This window comes from Cnephaeus nilssonii (assembly GCF_951640355.1).
Source record: "Cnephaeus nilssonii genome assembly, chromosome: 20".
Taxonomy (NCBI): Eukaryota; Metazoa; Chordata; class Mammalia; order Chiroptera; family Vespertilionidae; genus Cnephaeus; species Cnephaeus nilssonii.
In genome coordinates this window covers 29,156,793-29,169,320 of record NC_137091.1, presented here as the reverse complement: position 1 = coordinate 29,169,320, position 12,528 = coordinate 29,156,793, and the positions used below count along the sequence as shown (strand labels likewise).

General features: G+C 52.8%; 1 protein-coding gene across 1 annotated transcript in view; it reads right to left on the bottom strand.

Moving 5' to 3' along the window:
• Positions 1–7,830, bottom strand: part of CRISPLD2 (cysteine rich secretory protein LCCL domain containing 2) — a 67,799-nt gene extending 59,969 nt beyond the window's left edge. Inside the window, exon 1 of the mRNA XM_079799744.1 lies at positions 7,647–7,830. The gene's annotated coding sequence lies outside the window, so the exon portion shown is untranslated. The remainder of the gene's footprint in view (positions 1–7,646) is intronic.
• Positions 7,831–12,528: the final 4,698 nt, after the last annotated feature.

Sequence of the window (12,528 nt, the reverse complement as noted above, 5' to 3'; positions counted from 1 at the left end):
ATATATCAAGGAAGCCACTCTCCAGTGGCTGGATAATAAATTAATACGGTCTTAAACTACCCAGCCAGGACTCCGGGCCCTTGCTCTTTTCTTGCAGGTGTGTAGAAGTTTGCTTGGGAACAATGCTCTCAGCAAAGCTGTGGATAAACAGCAGAAAATGCCATCTCCACAGGACAAGACATCCAGGACTGCCAGAGGCGTGTGGAAAGCATGGCCACTAGGTCAGACCTGGGTTTGAATCCTGGCTCCACCTCAGAGAGCTACCCAGAAGGACCCTTCACCTCCCGGGGTGTCTTCCTGTAGAGGAGGGAGGAAGCGAAGATTACTAAAATAGTGCTTCAGCCCTGGCCGCTTTGGCTCAGTGGATAGAGCATCAGCCTGCGGACTGAAGGGTCCCGGGTTCAATTCCACTCAAGGGCACATGCCCGGGTTACGGGTTCGATCCCTAGTAGGGGGCATGCAGGAGGCAGCTGATCAATGAATCTCTCGCATCATTGATGTTTCTATCTCTCTATCCCTCTCCCTTCCTCTCTGAAATCAATTTTAAATATATATATTTTTTTTATTATTATTATTTTTTAAGTTTAAAATAGTGGTTCTAAAAAGCCCAACAACAAAGTCCTCGGACCGAGCAGTGTTTACGGACTGTTTCTCTCCCTTGTCTCCTGGGTGAATCCGGGCATCGCAGATCATCTCTGCTCCAGCTCCAGGGCGGCAGCACCTGGACCAGCCACTTGCCTGAAATGCATGATTCCCTGGCACTGGGTGGTATCTGCCAGGAGGAGTCACAGCCAGTGGGTGTGAACCGAGCTCATAGACACAAGCTCAGGAATTCTATAGCACCAGGCTATGGCCTCTCCACACTGCTCCGCCGGTGAAAATCCCCGGGCAAACCCTCGAGTGGCCACGGAGTCCTAGGAATAGGCAAGGGAACAAGACAGGCCGCTCTTGGGAAGGGAAGGAGACATAACAGCAACTAAATAAAGACACGAGGAAAGCCACCCTGGGAATGGGGCAGGGGAGCTGAGCAGAGGCCGGGGTAGGGACCACTCTGGCCAGGATGGACAGTGGGGGTCCCGCTGAGGTCTCAAGGAAAGGGAACTCCGGGCAGCAGGAACAGTGAGGACAAAGGCTTAGAGGTGGTCACAGGACTGAGGTGGTCTCAGCATGATGCAGGACAGGTGAAAAGAGGGACAAACGGGGTCACAGAAGCAGGTGGGACAGGTGGCCAGGGGCCTTGAAGGCCATGACAAGGAGTCTTGATTTTGCTTTAAATGCAAAGACAGGCATGGGGGGGTGGAGGAAGCAGCTGACGGTGACAGGGTCTGGTTTATGATTTGAAAGCCCGTCAGCCAGCACCAAGGTAGACAAAGCTCACAGACATAACGCTGAACAAGAGAAGCCAGACTCCTGTAATTACACATGCATGGTGCATTATGTGAAGTTCAAAACCAGGAAACCAACCTAGGTGGCAGGGGGAGGGGGTGGATGAGGGAGCAGGGAGGGGACTGGTCAAGCCTGCAGCTTGATCTGGGATCCTGGCCTGTACGTACGCACTTGGAAAAAAAATGCATCTGCCAGTACAGGAATGAGCGCGCGGTCCTCTCTCTGGCTTCTGTTTGAAGGATGGACCAAGAGCAGCGTGAGTGGCTGCAAGGGGAACACCATTATGCAAGAGAGAGCCCTCAAGGATTCTCCCCAGGAGTCTCGAAGCTGAGACAAGTCTGGAGCCTGGCCTCCGGCAGGACAGCGCTTCAAAGTGAACGGACTTGCTGGAGCCCAGATAAAGCCCTGCGGCTGGCCCGGGCTGCCCACTTGGACCAGACACCCACTCTCCCAGACAGGGCCCAGTTCATCCCACGTCTGAGAGGGCACTTTGTCCAGCAATGCCAACGCTGAAAATATCTCCAGTCCCAGCGAAGCCCAGGTCTTGAAGGTTTCTGGGAATAAACAACGTTTTCAGCTGCCCTGCGCTTCTGCCCGGAGAACAGACTGGCTGTGTTGGGAGCCAGTTTGGGGCAGGAGGGAGGGAGGGGGTGGCGGCAGATAATACACGGACACGCGTATATATTTTAAATGGTATCCCGGAAACAACTCATTCTTTCCGAGGGGACATCCAGCGTGACAGATAGATGTCCTTCGCGAGCTCCTGTGCACACAGGGACACTAAATATGCCGGGAAGGAAGATGCCGGCTGCCTCAGGACACGTGCGCAGGCCCCAGCAAGAGTGCACCAAGCTGAGCATTTTTCCGGGAGAAAGACTTATGGATCCGCCAGCAACTTGTTCTCAAGGGGCTCCTGACTCTGGCGCTCACTTTAGCTCCCAAGCCACTCGCTGCTTTCTCGCCATGTGACTTCTCTCCGTCACACCAGGCGCCCTCCGCAGAACCCTCCGCACAGCTTCCCATCTACCCACCCACCAGTCCCCCCCGACCCCCACTTGTGTCAGGCCCCGGGCAAAGTCTTCATCTGCTTTCTAGGGCAGTAGGTCTCACATTTGAGTGTGCGCCAGAAAGTGCTGGAAGCCTCATTAAAACACCGATTACTGGCCACACTGATTCAGGAGGTCTGGGGAGCGGCTTGGGAATCTGCGTTTCTGGTGAGTTCCCATGTGCTGCTGTGTCCCGCCAGCTTGAGTGGGACCCCACTTTGAGAACGGCTACTGCAGATTAGCCTCCCAAACCTCCTCAGGCCCACCGTAATCCGGGAGCTCCCCATCTGTACCCTGGGCACACCCTCTTCCCCATCTTGTCCAGCTTCACTGTCTAGTTGTACGGGCACATATTTTATGTTTTCATTCAAACCTGGCCCACTCGGAGGGCTCAAAAACGTTTACTTGTAAAAGGTAGCTTTCCTTCTCCGCCACTTGCAGGGAACTTGACCACTTCTGCCTTGAACGGAAGCAGGAATCAAATTAAACACAATGAAAACAGAACAAAGGGAGACCTCCCAGCTGAGCCCTGATACTGGCCAGAGACTGTCGTAGAGAATGCTCTCTTTGTTGGAAAGGGAGATGTTTGGGGTGGGGAGGGGAATATTAGGGACTGAGGGCACCACCTTAAACCTTGGCCTTGCTATACGCGGACGGAAGGAACGGTCCTGGATTGGTGAGCTTTGCTGCTGGGTCTGTGCCAAGGCTCAGTCACCTAGGGGACCAGCCGGGATGGGATGCTCACAATTCGGGGGACACTACTCATTCCACAGTGATCTGTTCTCCAGTGGAAACACCCCCCTGTTACACTCCTGCGCCCCGCAGCCGGTGGCAGGGAATCCAGACTCACTAGAGCTCACCCCACTCGCAGGGCAGACCCTTGCTGTTCCTGAATCTGGCCCTGAACTCGGCCACTCGGAACTTCTTATCTTTCTCCATGGGTGCCAGGCCTTCTCCTACCTCCGGGCCTTTTCGTACACACACACACGGTACCTCCACTTGGGGCACCCTCGCCAGCACCCCACCCACTATCACCTTTCCCTGCCCAAGAACACTGCTTCTTTGGTCTAGAAAGATTTCTCAGGCTCTGATCAAGTCAGCTGGATGCCAGCTACAGAGTTCCGGGTGGGCTTTTTCCAATCCGAAAGAACGCTGGGGCAGGGTCCATTCCAGGACCACTTGACTGCAAGTGAAATGGAAGCTCGAGCCCTGGCTGGTAGGGCTCAGCTGGTTGCGCATCGTCCTGTGTACTGAAAGGTCGCCGACTCAATTCCCAGTCAGGGCACAAGCCCAGGTTGGGCGGTTGGGCCCAGGTCGAAGTGTATGATGGAGGCAGCTGACTGATGTTTCTCTCTCTCTCTCCCTCTCCCTTCCTCTCTCTTGAAAATCAATTTTAAAAAAAACAAAAAACATTAAAGAAATGGAAGCTCGATTCTTTTTCCGGCTTGGGATATTGTCATTCTGCATTCACAATGGGACACAATCCAGACATTCAGATTGAAAATGTGGGATTTCATAATTTATAATATTTTTTAAATGATGATCCAGAAGTTGCATAATCCTCTCCTTTCCCCCCGAATCTGTGGTTTCTGTCTAAGCTGACACAGCACTTGAGACAATGGAGAAGATAAATCTCCTGCAGGCTGAATCACGAGAGACGGTCTGTCCTCACAGTCTTGAAAGGGGGGTGTCTGTCTGCGAGTGCCCACAGTGGCACAGCCTGGGGTACAAAGCCAGGTGTTACTGTGACCCTGGGTGGAATGCCAACACTCCCCCCAAAACACCCGGATGCCTGATATTCCTGCACCCATGGCAGAGGGCCTTGACCGATGCTGAAATGAGAGGACCTGAGTTGAAGTTTCTTTAAGAAGGGCGTCAAGAAAAGAGAACATGGTTCTTCAATACGTTCATGTGACCCAGCAATTCCACTCCTGGGTGTAGACCCAAAACAGGTGTTTAAAATAGGTGTTTAAACACAAACATGCACACAAATGTTCACAGCAGCATCCTTCGCAATAGCCAACATGTGGAAACATCCCAAACGTCCATCAGCGGAAGAACGGAGACACGAAATGCCGTCTGGCCATACAATGGAATATGACTCAACCATAGAAAGGAATGAAGCCCTGACACACCACAACATGGATGAACCTGGACAACAGCATGCTAAGTGGAAGAATCCAGTCGCAGAGGGGATACACATAAAATATGTGTATGAAATGTCAAGAACAGGAAATCCATAGAGACAGAAGGTAGATCAGTAGTGACCTGAGGCTGGGGAGGAGAGGAAGGGGAGTGACTGCTAAGGATGACTATGAGGTCTCCTTTTGGGGGAATGAAAATGTTCTGGAATTAGACAGTGGTGATGTCGGCACAACACTGCGAGTGCACTAAATGTCACTGATCTGTACGCTTTAGAATCGTTAATAGGGGAGCTTTTATGTGTATGCCTATTTTGCCACAATAAAACCACTTTTTTTTTTCAAGGGAAAGAGAAAGAAAAAGGGGCATGGCCGGCCCTACCAACCACCACCCAGATCGGCCCGGCCCTCCCTGTTCCAGAACAAAGCATGTTCCATATGAGGGGCTCCAGACCCCCGTCCCCCGAAGGTCTGAGAATCTAGTCAGCTCAAGGAGCTGAAGATGGAATGAAACGACTTCCCTGTGTTGTACTTTCCTTTCTTGACAAGCCGTCAGCCCCTTTGAGTGATGCTGGGTTTGCACATCTGGGACTGATCAAAAACCAGTGAGTTTGCAAAAGAAAAAAGGGGAAAAAAGCCTCGTAGGTTGGGAGCAAGCAGACACAGAGGCACCTCCCATACATAGTAAATTACACTGGCGACAGAGAGAAGAAATGTTCCAGGTCCCGCCAGGCCGAAGGGGTCAGCGCTGGGGGTCCTGCCTCTGAAAGCCAGTTTTCAAATGCAACCGCGTCACGGCCGGATAGCCCGCGTGGGGTCTTTAAGGGAGGGATGGAGTGTGGGGGCTCCCAGAGGCCTCCAGCTCTTCTACCGGGGCCCCATTCCCGCCCCCAGCCAGCCAGCTCCTCTCTCCCATCTGGAAACAGGACTCTGGGAGCCAGTGCTGACCTGGGTCCCGGGGCAGGGCTCTCTGCACTGATAGCAGTACCTGTTGGCAGAGTGGAGTCCAAGCCCCCGTGTCAGTGCGTCCCCTTTCCGGACCCACCCCTAACCCAGGCAGGGACCTCGCTCCCACGTGGCAGGAGAAGCCCGACCAGCAGCAAGCTCTGCTGGGACAGTCAAGTGGCTCACCATCGGATGAGCATGTTCTTCCAGAATCTGGGGCAGGACCCAGCCAGGATGGCAGCTCTCCCCTGACCTGGCTGTGTCATGCTGGCTACATGCCTTAATCACTCCGAGCCCCAAATTTCCTCCTGGTCAAAAAGAAGAATGGGCCAGTGCCCACCTCATAAAGAAGTCAGTGAGATCATCCATGTGAAACCCTGGGCATGGCTGGCCCATCGTGCTGGGTAAATGTCAGGCTGGTATGATCATAAATGTTATTATTAATATTATTCCAACTCCTACATCTTAAGACATTCTGTAAAAGTCAAAATGACCCTCTTCATTCTCCTCCCAGGGTGCAGTGTCAGGGACTTGAGGCTTGGGATCAACCTGGCTGACAGTGGTTTTACCTGGAGCCCCTCCCAGACAAAACAACACCTCAGACAAAACAACACCTGTGTGAAGGTCAGGCCCAGAGGTGGAGTTAGGGGTTGGGCAGGGAATTATCTTAAAGGAGGCAGGACCCAGTGGTTGAGTGGGGTCTGCAGCTAGACAGACATGGGGGTGACAGCATGGCACACCTGCTAGGGGACCTTGGCATGCACTTCACCTCTTTGAGCCTTGGTTTTCTCATCTGTGAAATGGGCATCAAGAGGCCTGCTACCCAGGGGTGTTGCAGGGATGATAATACAGGTAAAGTGCAGGGCCTCATACCTGTCACACTAGCAGTACAGCTCCCATGCCTTCTGCTCCTCCCATGTGAAAACAGTCAGATCAGAGGCGGAAGCAGAAAGGCAGGTACACACAACACAAAGAGCCCTCTCAGTCTATTTGGGGAGGGGACCTGCCCCTCATCTTTTTCTGCAGGACCCTGTCAGACTTTACACCCTAGATGCCCTGACCCAGCTGGGAAAGGTGGCTCACCCTATTCTGCCAGAATAAGGGGCTCAAATGCTCAAGGTAAAAACTCACAAACCCACTCTGTATTGCAAGGCAAGCTGGGTGTTTGCACAGGCCCCCCAGTTGCTTCTCTCGACCAGAGCAGCTACTCACCTTTTGGCTAAAAGATGCCCAATTCAAGTTAGACTTCAATGAGCAGGCATCGGCTAAGCCCTTTCTGGCCTGTCCACCAGCCTAGCACTTGGCAAGGGAGGCTCTGGGTATGCCCACATGAGGGGCTGGCCCTGGTTCTGTCCATCTAGGGCAGCCCATCTCCCCGGGACTGCAGAACCAAGCCCCCAGCTCTCAGCAGAATCCTCTCCACACAAGGAGTTTATGCAGATGCCCACTCCAGCAGGAGGTACCCGGGAACGCTGACATGCCCCAGCCCTGGAGCCATCCACGGCCATCGGGAGCGTTGGAGGCAGACAGAGCTGGGTTTCAGCCCTGGCTCTGCCTGGACAACTCACTTCACCTCTCTAATCCCCAGTGTCTTCATCTAAAATATGAGAAGAGGAAGGCTACCTAGAGGTTTGTTGCAATTGAAACAACACAAAGGGGTGTGGTCCTGTAAACTGTGAAGCAAAATGCACACACACCGTCAGTATCACCCCCGCGTCCTCATGTGTATAGACACATCCAACCTCCTGCCACCTCCACCCTACCAGCTTTCCATTGACGGACGCCCCGCGTGTACACAGGAGCACAACAAATGCTGGCGAACTGCACAGGACAGCCAGGGCGCACAGCCTCCAGGGGCACGGATCTGCAGCCAGACTGGCTTGGAGTCCCGGCTCCCGCCCTCCCTGGCTGTGGTCTTGGGCAACTGACTTGCCCTCGACTAGCCTCAGTTTCTCCAGCTGTGATTCGGCCAGCCGCTGAGCCCGGTTCTGGGATGCAGGCAGACGCTCGGTTTGGTGCTTGCACACGGTAAGCCCTGAGAGCTGGCATCTGCCCTGGATACTTCAACTCGGAGATTACGGAAAGGATCAAAGCTTGGAGAGAGGAAAGGAATCGAAGTCACACTTACCGATCTGGGCTCCAATCACCAGCTCGTAGGCGTCTCCCGCGTTGTGCAGCGGCGGCAGCGACAGCGACAGCGGCGGCGGCAGTGGCAGCGGCAGCGCGGGCACAGCGGGACAGGCCGGTCACAGGACACCGGACACCCCGGCAGCCGAAGGAAGCTGTGGATTCGGGGACCCGGAGCGCGGCTTCTTGTACGCTGCCCCTGAGCCCGGAGGCCACGCCCCCCCAGGGGCCGGCGGAGCTGATAGGGCCGCACCCCGCCCCTCAGGCCCCGCCCCAGCCCGCCCCTCCCTGCGAGCCCCGCGAGCCCCACCAGCGTCCAGGACCACCCGCACCCTAGGAGCTCGTTTTGAGAAGAGGACGCGCTCAGTTTCCTCATTGTGACCATAAAAGTATCGGTTCCACTGAGGGCTTACTAGGGGCCCGGCGCGGAGCCAAGCGCTTTCCACTAGAGGTTTGCAAATTTACCAAAATGCCTTCTCTACTGGAAAATGGGAATCGGGAGGTGACCTCCCGGGATTGCACGAATAAAATCCGGAAGGGCGTGGGCTCCGTAAACTGTGGCGCAGAATACACACTGGCTATATTTACTCCCATCCTCTGCACATGGGTAGAACTTCATGCACGCCACCCCGACTCGACGTCAATGTCTCTGTCTCTGCCTCTCTGTCTTTTCTCTCCGTGTTTGTCTCCTCTCTGTCTTTGTCTCTGTCTCTCTTTCCTTCCCTTCCTCACTGCCTCCCTCTTTCTCGCTCTCTCTTCTCAAAGTGCAAATGAAGAAACGAAGACTAGGAGATGATACTGGATGAGAACAGTAAAACCCCGCACCCATGTTCTAGGCTAAGTGCCTTTACCTTCATTATCCAAATACATGTTCACAGGAGTCCAGCGAGATGGAAAGTATCCCATTTCACAGATTTAGCAACTGAGGCCTGGAGAAGAGAGTCCCACAGCTAGGGGGCAGCAGCACAGGTTCAAACTCTGCTCTTACTACTGTAACAAAACCATTTGGAGCCAAGAAGAAATAGCCTTTGAAGCATGTAAGCCCAAGGCTGGAGAAGCTGAAGGGCTCCCTCTCTGTGCTCCCCACTCAGTCACATAGCCTGTCCCCCTGCTGCATGAAGACATTGGAATCAGCTCATTCATCACTCATACCTTTGCCACTCCTCCCATTGAATCACTCGCACCAGCCCCTGTGCTATGCAGTGGTGAGCAGGCTCAGATAAGACCCCTCTGGGATCTCAGGGCCTGGGGCACCCAGATGGGTCAGAGCTTACAGGGGAATACAGATGGAGAACGCCTGGGGCAGGGATGAGGGAAGATGCCTCCGTGACTGGTGGGGCATGTGTGACATGGATTCAGAAAGCCGGAAACTCTTGCCTAAGATTTTGGCGCAGCTCAAATGCAGATAAAGAATAATGTAGACATCCTCTGTTACCTTTTTTTTTCATTTCTTTTACTTTTCTTCTCTCAGTTTTTGAAACATTCTCAGCTTGACATTCAATCATTCAATACTTAATCAAGCACCTATGTACTGGGCTCTGTTCCAAGCATCGATGTATTCAGGGGTGAACCAACTTGTTTGAGAACAGTCCTCACTTTGACAAAGGGCAAACCTTGTACTATTAACAGATGCCTCTCGGGTACCCAGCCCCATATATAGCATCCTGTCCACCCACAACAATCCTCTGAGGCTGTAATCATCAGGAAACTGGGCACGGAGGGTGTAAGTAACTTTCCCCCGGCCACACAGCTCCCAAGTGGAGGAACCGGGATTTGAACTCACACTCCTGCCCACTGAACTGCCACCACCTTGTGTACCATTAAACTTTGGGTACAGCCCGGCCCGTGTGGCTCAGTGGTTGAGCATCATTCAGGAGGTCATCGTTAGATTCCCAGTTGGGGCATATGCCTGAGTTGCGGGCTCAATCCACAGTAGGGGGCATGCAGGAAGCAGCTGATCAATGATTCTCTCTCATCATTGATATTTCTCTCTCTCCCTCTCCTTTCCTCTCTGAAATCAATAAAAATCTATTTTTTTAAAAAATTAAAGAATTACAAAAATAAAATAAAACAGAAAAGAACTAGCATTAGTCCTGGAAGGGTGCCCAGCATCCTGGCAGTACCACGTATTTCCCCCTCTCGGTATAGGGGTCCCTTCCTTCTCCCTCTGTCGCCAGGCCTGAAATAGGCACACGCTAACTCGGACCTCCACCTCCTTAATGATGCTTTTTATGGCAACTCTGCAGGCTCCTTGCTGAGCCAGGACAGCTCCGCAGACACTCTTCCCACTGGCAGAGCTGCAGCCTGAGGGCATCTAAACCATGTCGCTCCCCGGCCAGGCTCCCAACTCCCCTCTGGCCTGGCAGCCACTGCTCCAGCACCTGCACGCAACAGAACCTTCCAGACCCCCACCCACTTCTCTCCCTCAGTTTCTTCTTGCCGCTCCCTCTGTGGTCTTCTCCTCATCTGCCTCACTGCTTCTGTCTACCCCGCTGAGCCTCCCTGGCCTGGCATCTGGCTATGCCCACCCCTGCCTGCTGACTCCAGCAAGCACTTACATGTGCCAGGCGCTGTGCTGGGGGCTTCACCAGCAGCGGCCTGTGACCCTCTCACAACCCAGTGAGGGAAGTGGCTATTGTTGGCCTTGTTTTATACATGGGGAAACTGAGGCTCAGGCAGACGAAGATACTTGCCCAGTGTCACTTGGCTACTGGGAGATGGGGTTGGGACTCCAACGCAGGCAGTCCAAGCCCAGTGCCCCTGATCTTGACCTCTAAACCAGATGTCCTGAAGGGATTAGGGAGTTTGGGTTTGCTGTAGTGTGAACCCATTGGGCATTTCTGAGGTATTTCACATCTCTCTTTAATAGCCCAGTTGGGCTAGCATTTCTCAAATGGGATGTTATGGTTATTACTGCTGTGTAACAAATTATTCCTAAAACATAGTGGCTTCAAACAACCACTCGACTTTGATGATAATTTTGTAGGTCAGGAATTTGGACAGGCCCAGGTGGATGGTTCTTCCTTGGGGGTCTCTCACGAGGTTGCAGTCAGATGTTGGGTGGGGCTGCAGACATCCAAAGGCTGGACTGAGCTGGACGTCCGAGCTGGTTCACCCATGTGGTGGGGTGCGTGACCTTTTATGACCTGTCATTGGAAATCTTAGAGTATCACTCTGCCATACCCTTGGTCAAGTCACAGAGACTGCCTAGGGCAGTGATGGGCAACCTTTTGAGCTTGGTGTGTCAAACTTCGCCAAAAAACTGAGCAAAACTCGGGTAGTGTGTCACTTTGAGGAAAAAACATTATTTCGCAAATGTTTCATCCTCGGCATGCGGCCGCCTCAGCGGCCACGTGTCATCAGAAATGGCTACGCGTGTCAGTGCTGACACGCGTGTCATACGTTCGCCATCAATGACCTAGGGTCAAAGGAGAGAGGACACTTCTCAACAGGTAGAGATCAAAGAATTTGTAGACAAGATACATAAAAACACATAGCTCAGTGCCTGGCATGGAGTACTCAATAAAAGACAATTCATCCTTCATAGCGGGCCAGGTTAGTCCAGTGGAAGGAGCACTATGTTTGCGTCTAGACAGATGAGTTTGAATCCTAACTCCACCAGCCACCAGCTGTTCAAGTGACCTGACCTCTCTGAGCTACAATTGCCTCCCAGGCGGGATCACCCTAGGGGCAGACTGAGTCCGTAGCTTGCTGGTTGCTGCCATTGTCTGGAACCAGTCGGGCTGGGTTCGGATCCTGGCTTCTCCACTTCCAAGCTGTTGGCCTTGTGTTCGGCTCCCCATCTGTAAAATGGCAATGGCCTCTTTCTTCCCTGGGCTGTTATTAAAATATTAAATGGTTTACATACAGAAAATAACTAGAAAAATTAGAATAATACCTGCACACAGCAAGTATTAGTTAATATCATTGTTAATAGAGCCAACAGAATAAAGACACAGAAAAGTTTAACTTTAATCAACTTTTCCATCACTGTGTAATCTTAGATTTCCAAAAATTAACATTTGACTTGGAATACGATGGTGTGTCATGGGCAACATCGGCTCCTGGGAGGTCCTGCATGGAAAAGGACCCAGATGCATCCAAGAATCTTCATGGGAAGGGACTGGCCACGGATATCCTTGGAAATCCCAGCAAAGGGATTTCCCTGTTTGCTTCCCAGGCAGGAATTAAGTCATGGAGAGTTTGAGACGAAGGAAAAGGTCCTTCTGAAGAACCGTAATGAAGCCCAACCTGAATGAAGGAGCATGTGGGCCTCGTCATGGCCTCCTAGAGAGGTCCCACCCCTCTGCCACCTGCTCTCTCGAAACCAAGGTGGGCTGACGGCAGGACCACACACGTTGAGGGCAGAATGGTGGGGCTGCACCAGGTGCTCTGAAGGTTTAAGCATTTGAAGCAAAGACCAAGGTCTTTCTTTCCTGTCTCAACATGGATGCCACAGGGCTGGTATCCCTCTGCCATACCCTTGATCAAATCGCAGAGTCTGCCTAGGGTCACAGGAGAAGATGGCACCCACATCTTCTTCGCCTCTTGTTTTCCCTGCAGTCTCTTGAGCTGGACATCGAGAGCCGTGGCCGGGGAGTGCCAGCTTCTTGTTTGTTCCTGACCCGCCCATTCAGCAGCTGCAGCCTCAATTCGGCTTCAGAGACCGTGAAGACGTTGAGCCAAGGAGATACGGGGCATCGTTCTGTGATGAGCATGGCTTAGAAAGAGGAGCCAAAAAGGAAAAGAAAGATGGTGGCACCTCTGCCCTGACAGACGCCCATGGTGTGATCCTCCGGGATCTGGGGGGGCAGGGTTTGCCTGACTTACTGGAAGGTACTGACGGGCTAAAGTTGTGAGTAACAAAAACGCGCTCAGGTTAG